The sequence below is a fragment of the Schistosoma mansoni genome, chromosome 6 (genome assembly GCF_000237925.1).
Source record: "Schistosoma mansoni strain Puerto Rico chromosome 6, complete genome".
NCBI classification, from domain to species: domain Eukaryota; kingdom Metazoa; phylum Platyhelminthes; class Trematoda; order Strigeidida; family Schistosomatidae; genus Schistosoma; species Schistosoma mansoni.
Genome location: NC_031500.1, coordinates 9,959,449 through 9,968,449, shown reverse-complemented (window position 1 = coordinate 9,968,449; position 9,001 = coordinate 9,959,449). Strand labels below are relative to the sequence as shown.

Here is a 9,001-nt window from a genome sequence, read left to right as displayed (position 1 = left end):
TCATGTGGACAGATTGAGTCACATTCGACCATCTCCAACCACTCACAGTGCATCCATGTGGACATGACAGTCAGTCTGGCACTCGTTCTGTACCCACAACTCCACAGACGAACTCACCACCGAAACATACAAACAACTGCATGTAGACAGTGTGCACTCAAACATCTGCTTGTCTAAGCCCCCATCAACATGGTTGTTCGGTCTCCATCTATTCCAATCTCCCAATTCCACTTGTCTCACTGAACCACTTCCATACTGCCACGAATACTGACCACACCAACAATTCATTCACATGGAGAAATCACACACACTCGCATCTATTCAACACGTCAACAACCAACCAACCAACCAACCAACCACCACACAACACAACACCACACAACACCTCATCACATCACATCACGTCACATCACACAATCCGCATCGCGATCATCAATCGAGGCAGGAGTGTTTCACTGCATTCTGTCACACCACTCAATTCACTGGATCACACACATTCACTCACTCATGTGATCAAGTCAACAACACACCTCCTCCTCTCCGACCAGACGCTGACGTCGACGAGTGAATGCCTCTTGTGAATAGCACGATCAACAACTTGTAGGATATTGTCGCATCGAGTCAGAATGATGATTCCAGATCGTTGGACATGACATCTTGATGAATGGGAGTGGACCGATCCACTTATGAATCGGTGGGTGGAGTCAGACGATTCCAGCATTCCTCATGACACGAACGAATCACATCGGAGTGACACACCACTGGATATGACGATGCAATGAGACATCGAGTGTTCACCAACATCAGCTACCCATACACAGTAGAGGTGACCAGGCATGCGGATCGACATGTTCAGGTGGAGTGAGACACACTGCTCCTAACTGGTTCGGTGTACATGTGTTCAACTGACCAGTAATGTGTGACAATGTGTCAATGCGTCGACCATTGGTTGGTGTGTACGGGATGTGTGGTTGTGTGTGTGTTGGGGTGTTTGACGTTTGAATGTTTGTTTGTTGTAATGTGTGTGATGCAGTGTAGTGGTTTGAAGTGAGGATGAGTTGGCCAGCCCGGCTAGCTCAGTCGGTAGAGCATGAGACTCTTAATCTCAGGGTCGTGGGTTCGAGCCCCACGTCGGGCGTCGTTCGGTGAGGCAGTGCACCGTGTCTGCTAGATGCCGACTTTTGAACGACAACTCCAAACACCCTACTCTCTCCACACCCCACACCCACAAAATCACACACACACACACACGACACATCACCACTTCGTCAACCATCACCACCGATAGCAATCTGAATGCTGCACGGTGCACATGCCATTCGCACAAGCACAACCACGCATACAACAGACACACTATCATGTGGACAGATTGAGTCACATTCGACCATCTCCAACCACTCACAGTGCATCCATGTGGACATGACAGTCAGTCTGGCACTCGTTCTGTACCCACAACTCCACAGACGAACTCACCACCGAAACATACAAACAACTGCATGTAGACAGTGTGCACTCAAACATCTGCTTGTCTAAGCCCCCATCAACATGGTTGTTCGGTCTCCATCTATTCCAATCTCCCAATTCCACTTGTCTCACTGAACCACTTCCATACTGCCACGAATACTGACCACACCAACAATTCATTCACATGGAGAAATCACACACACTCGCATCTATTCAACACGTCAACAACCAACCAACCAACCAACCAACCACCACACAACACAACACCACACAACACCTCATCACATCACATCACGTCACATCACACAATCCGCATCGCGATCATCAATCGAGGCAGGAGTGTTTCACTGCATTCTGTCACACCACTCAATTCACTGGATCACACACATTCACTCACTCATGTGATCAAGTCAACAACACACCTCCTCCTCTCCGACCAGACGCTGACGTCGACGAGTGAATGCCTCTTGTGAATAGCACGATCAACAACTTGTAGGATATTGTCGCATCGAGTCAGAATGATGATTCCAGATCGTTGGACATGACATCTTGATGAATGGGAGTGGACCGATCCACTTATGAATCGGTGGGTGGAGTCAGACGATTCCAGCATTCCTCATGACACGAACGAATCACATCGGAGTGACACACCACTGGATATGACGATGCAATGAGACATCGAGTGTTCACCAACATCAGCTACCCATACACAGTAGAGGTGACCAGGCATGCGGATCGACATGTTCAGGTGGAGTGAGACACACTGCTCCTAACTGGTTCGGTGTACATGTGTTCAACTGACCAGTAATGTGTGACAATGTGTCAATGCGTCGACCATTGGTTGGTGTGTACGGGATGTGTGGTTGTGTGTGTGTTGGGGTGTTTGACGTTTGAATGTTTGTTTGTTGTAATGTGTGTGATGCAGTGTAGTGGTTTGAAGTGAGGGTGAGTTGGCCAGCCCGGCTAGCTCAGTCGGTAGAGCATGAGACTCTTAATCTCAGGGTCGTGGGTTCGAGCCCCACGTCGGGCGTCGTTCGGTGAGGCAGTGCACCGTGTCTGCTAGATGCCGACTTTTGAACGACAACTCCAAACACCCTACTCTCTCCACACCCCACACCCACAAAATCACACACACACACACACGACACATCACCACTTCGTCAACCATCACCACCGATAGCAATCTGAATGCTGCACGGTGCACATGCCATTCGCACAAGCACAACCACGCATACAACAGACACACTATCATGTGGACAGATTGAGTCACATTCGACCATCTCCAACCACTCACAGTGCATCCATGTGGACATGACAGTCAGTCTGGCACTCGTTCTGTACCCACAACTCCACAGACGAACTCACCACCGAAACATACAAACAACTGCATGTAGACAGTGTGCACTCAAACATCTGCTTGTCTAAGCCCCCATCAACATGGTTGTTCGGTCTCCATCTATTCCAATCTCCCAATTCCACTTGTCTCACTGAACCACTTCCATACTGCCACGAATACTGACCACACCAACAATTCATTCACATGGAGAAATCACACACACTCGCATCTATTCAACAACCAACCAACCAACCACCACACAACACAACACCACACAACACCTCATCACATCACATCACGTCACATCACACAATCCGCATCGCGATCATCAATCGAGGCAGGAGTGTTTCACTGCATTCTGTCACACCACTCAATTCACTGGATCACACACATTCACTCACTCATGTGATCAAGTCAACAACACACCTCCTCCTCTCCGACCAGACGCTGACGTCGACGAGTGAATGCCTCTTGTGAATAGCACGATCAACAACTTGTAGGATATTGTCGCATCGAGTCAGAATGATGATTCCAGATCGTTGGACATGACATCTTGATGAATGGGAGTGGACCGATCCACTTATGAATCGGTGGGTGGAGTCAGACGATTCCAGCATTCCTCATGACACGAACGAATCACATCGGAGTGACACACCACTGGATATGACGATGCAATGAGACATCGAGTGTTCACCAACATCAGCTACCTATACACAGTAGAGGTGACCAGGCATGCGGATCGACATGTTCAGGTGGAGTGAGACACACTGCTCCTAACTGGTTCGGTGTACATGTGTTCAACTGACCAGAAATGTGTTACAATGTGTCAATGCGTCGACCATTGGTTGGTGTGTACGGGATGTGTGGTTGTGTGTGTGTTGGGGTGTTTGACGTTTGAATGTTTGTTTGTTGTAATGTGTGTGATGCAGTGTAGTGGTTTGAAGTGAGGATGAGTTGGCCAGCCCGGCTAGCTCAGTCGGTAGAGCATGAGACTCTTAATCTCAGGGTCGTGGGTTCGAGCCCCACGTCGGGCGTCGTTCGGTGAGGCAGTGCACCGTGTCTGCTAGATGCCGACTTTTGAACGACAACTCCAAACACCCTACTCTCTCCACACCCCACACCCACAAAATCACACACACACACACACGACACATCACCACTTCGTCAACCATCGCCACCGATAGCAATCTGAATGCTGCACGGTGCACATGCCATTCGCACAAGCACAACCACGCATACAACAGACACACTATCATGTGGACAGATTGAGTCACATTCGACCATCTCCAACCACTCACAGTGCATCCATGTGGACATGACAGTCAGTCTGGCACTCGTTCTGTACCCACAACTCCACAGACGAACTCACCACCGAAACATACAAACAACTGCATGTAGACAGTGTGCACTCAAACATCTGCTTGTCTAAGCCCCCATCAACATGGTTGTTCGGTCTCCATCTATTCCAATCTCCCAATTCCACTTGTCTCACTGAACCACTTCCATACTGCCACGAATACTGACCACACCAACAATTCATTCACATGGAGAAATCACACACACTCGCATCTATTCAACACGTCAACAACCAACCAACCAACCAACCAACCACCACACAACACCTCATCACATCACATCACGTCACATCACACAATCCGCATCGCGATCATCAATCGAGGCAGGAGTGTTTCACTGCATTCTGTCACACCACTCAGTTCACTGGATCACACACATTCACTCACTCATGTGATCAAGTCAACAACACACCTCCTCCTCTCCGACCAGACGCTGACGTCGACGAGTGAATGCCTCTTGTGAATAGCACGATCAACAACTTGTAGGATATTGTCGCATCGAGTCAGAATGATGATTCCAGATCGTTGGACATGACATCTTGATGAATGGGAGTGGACCGATCCACTTATGAATCGGTGGGTGGAGTCAGACGATTCCAGCATTCCTCATGACACGAACGAATCACATCGGAGTGACACACCACTGGATATGACGATGCAATGAGACATCGAGTGTTCACCAACATCAGCTACCTATACACAGTAGAGGTGACCAGGCATGCGGATCGACATGTTCAGGTGGAGTGAGACACACTGCTCCTAACTGGTTCGGTGTACATGTGTTCAACTGACCAGAAATGTGTTACAATGTGTCAATGCGTCGACCATTGGTTGGTGTGTACGGGATGTGTGGTTGTGTGTGTGTTGGGGTGTTTGACGTTTGAATGTTTGTTTGTTGTAATGTGTGTGATGCAGTGTAGTGGTTTGAAGTGAGGATGAGTTGGCCAGCCCGGCTAGCTCAGTCGGTAGAGCATGAGGCTCTTAATCTCAGGGTCGTGGGTTCGAGCCCCACGTCGGGCGTCGTTCGGTGAGGCAGTGCACCGTGTCTGCTAGATGCCGACTTTTGAACGACAACTCCAAACACCCTACTCTCTCCACACCCCACACCCAAAAAATCACACACACACACACACACACGACACATCACCACTTCGTCAACCATCGCCACCGATAGCAATCTGAATGCTGCACGGTGCACATGCCATTCGCACAAGCACAACCACGCATACAACAGACACACTATCATGTGGACAGATTGAGTCACATTCGACCATCTCCAACCACTCACAGTGCATCCATGTGGACATGACAGTCAGTCTGGCACTCGTTCTGTACCCACAACTCCACAGACGAACTCACCACCGAAACATACAAACAACTGCATGTAGACAGTGTGCACTCAAACATCTGCTTGTCTAAGCCCCCATCAACATGGTTGTTCGGTCTCCATCTATTCCAATCTCCCAATTCCACTTGTCTCACTGAACCACTTCCATACTGCCACGAATACTGACCACACCAACAATTCATTCACATGGAGAAATCACACACACTCGCATCTATTCAACACGTCAACAACCAACCAACCAACCAACCAACCACCACACAACACCTCATCACATCACATCACGTCACATCACACAATCCGCATCGCGATCATCAATCGAGGCAGGAGTGTTTCACTGCATTCTGTCACACCACTCAATTCACTGGATCACACACATTCACTCACTCATGTGATCAAGTCAACAACACACCTCCTCCTCTCCGACCAGACGCTGACGTCGACGAGTGAATGCCTCTTGTGAATAGCACGATCAACAACTTGTAGGATATTGTCGCATCGAGTCAGAATGATGATTCCAGATCGTTGGACATGACATCTTGATGAATGGGAGTGGACCGATCCACTTATGAATCGGTGGGTGGAGTCAGACGATTCCAGCATTCCTCATGACACGAACGAATCACATCGGAGTGACACACCACTGGATATGACGATGCAATGAGACATCGAGTGTTCACCAACATCAGCTACCTATACACAGTAGAGGTGACCAGGCATGCGGATCGACATGTTCAGGTGGAGTGAGACACACTGCTCCTAACTGGTTCGGTGTACATGTGTTCAACTGACCAGAAATGTGTTACAATGTGTCAATGCGTCGACCATTGGTTGGTGTGTACGGGATGTGTGGTTGTGTGTGTGTTGGGGTGTTTGACGTTTGAATGTTTGTTTGTTGTAATGTGTGTGATGCAGTGTAGTGGTTTGAAGTGAGGATGAGTTGGCCAGCCCGGCTAGCTCAGTCGGTAGAGCATGAGACTCTTAATCTCAGGGTCGTGGGTTCGAGCCCCACGTCGGGCGTCGTTCGGTGAGGCAGTGCACCGTGTCTGCTAGATGCCGACTTTTGAACGACAACTCCAAACACCCTACTCTCTCCACACCCCACACCCACAAAATCACACACACACACACACGACACATCACCACTTCGTCAACCATCGCCACCGATAGCAATCTGAATGCTGCACGGTGCACATGCCATTCGCACAAGCACAACCACGCATACAACAGACACACTATCATGTGGACAGATTGAGTCACATTCGACCATCTCCAACCACTCACAGTGCATCCATGTGGACATGACAGTCAGTCTGGCACTCGTTCTGTACCCACAACTCCACAGACGAACTCACCACCGAAACATACAAACAACTGCATGTAGACAGTGTGCACTCAAACATCTGCTTGTCTAAGCCCCCATCAACATGGTTGTTCGGTCTCCATCTATTCCAATCTCCCAATTCCACTTGTCTCACTGAACCACTTCCATACTGCCACGAATACTGACCACACCAACAATTCATTCACATGGAGAAATCACACACACTCGCATCTATTCAACACGTCAACAACCAACCACCACACAACACCTCATCACATCACATCACGTCACATCACACAATCCGCATCGCGATCATCAATCGAGGCAGGAGTGTTTCACTGCATTCTGTCACACCACTCAATTCACTGGATCACACACATTCACTCACTCATGTGATCAAGTCAACAACACACCTCCTCCTCTCCGACCAGACGCTGACGTCGACGAGTGAATGCCTCTTGTGAATAGCACGATCAACAACTTGTAGGATATTGTCGCATCGAGTCAGAATGATGATTCCAGATCGTTGGACATGACATCTTGATGAATGGGAGTGGACCGATCCACTTATGAATCGGTGGGTGGAGTCAGACGATTCCAGCATTCCTCATGACACGAACGAATCACATCGGAGTGACACACCACTGGATATGACGATGCAATGAGACATCGAGTGTTCACCAACATCAGCTACCTATACACAGTAGAGGTGACCAGGCATGCGGATCGACATGTTCAGGTGGAGTGAGACACACTGCTCCTAACTGGTTCGGTGTACATGTGTTCAACTGACCAGTAATGTGTGACAATGTGTCAATGCGTCGACCATTGGTTGGTGTGTACGGGATGTGTGGTTGTGTGTGTGTTGGGGTGTTTGACGTTTGAATGTTTGTTTGTTGTAATGTGTGTGATGCAGTGTAGTGGTTTGAAGTGAGGATGAGTTGGCCAGCCCGGCTAGCTCAGTCGGTAGAGCATGAGACTCTTAATCTCAGGGTCGTGGGTTCGAGCCCCACGTCGGGCGTCGTTCGGTGAGGCAGTGCACCGTGTCTGCTAGATGCCGACTTTTGAACGACAACTCCAAACACCCTACTCTCTCCACACCCCACACCCACAAAATCACACACACACACGACACATCACCACTTCGTCAACCATCACCACCGATAGCAATCTGAATGCTGCACGGTGCACATGCCATTCGCACAAGCACAACCACGCATACAACAGACACACTATCATGTGGACAGATTGAGTCACATTCGACCATCTCCAACCACTCACAGTGCATCCATGTGGACATGACAGTCAGTCTGGCACTCGTTCTGTACCCACAACTCCACAGACGAACTCACCACCGAAACATACTTTCGGGTCACTGAATCTCGAACAGATCATTGATCCCTTTCAAAGTCAAGTATAGTCAACGCGCATCAACCAATCATGTGCCATGGACTAGCCCACGCGGCAGTGGTTGTTCTTTCACTTCTGTAATTTCGTGGTTGTATCTTAACTAATATATTCTTGTAATAACGTCTTTTGTGTTGTACAGTCTCCATAGCGTCCATGATCCTTTGATGCGTCGATGGTTCAATCCACGTAAGGGCCGGTCGCGAGGTGTGACTTCAGCATTAGTTGGTTCGTCATCTTTCTCGTCTAACTCTAGTAGGCCCCCAATCATTTCGATATAGAACATCAATGTTTATGTTCTACACTGGTGAGCAAGACTTCGAATAACGCAACCTATTATTATGATCTTTTTTATTGCATTCTGTACTTATGATTTTTCATTTTTAACTTCGGCTATCTTTATCAGTTTCTGTGAACATTCGTTGCTTCATATCAATGTTGATTAGTATTTCAACTGAAATAATTAGTTCAATCGATAGAACTAATCAATCAACTACGACTGTAATCGACTATCGTGGTTCTTTAACAAGCATCAGCAGCATGTAAATGCTCCTGTGTAAAATGTCTGTCAAAATATCTACCACTCGTAAGTATAGCCTCAAGGCAACACGAACGCATATCTGTTTGCAACTTATCCACTTGTATAACCAATACAGGATGAACTGTCGATTATAAATTAATCTTTCTGCTTAATCACTATCAACTAACTACTATCAGAAACTATCTACTAGAATATTTTACTTTCTTGACCACTGCCTGCCTAATTTCCA

The 9,001-nt window shown here is 48.0% G+C and overlaps 1 non-coding gene across 1 annotated transcript; it reads left to right on the top strand.

Annotated features, from left to right (window-relative positions):
* Window positions 1–7,772: 7,772 nt before the first annotated feature.
* On the top strand, window positions 7,773–7,844 carry Smp_tRNA_01481_Lys_CTT.1.1. The gene has a single exon. It is a non-coding gene (tRNA).
* The last annotated feature ends 1,157 nt before the right edge of the window (window positions 7,845–9,001 follow it).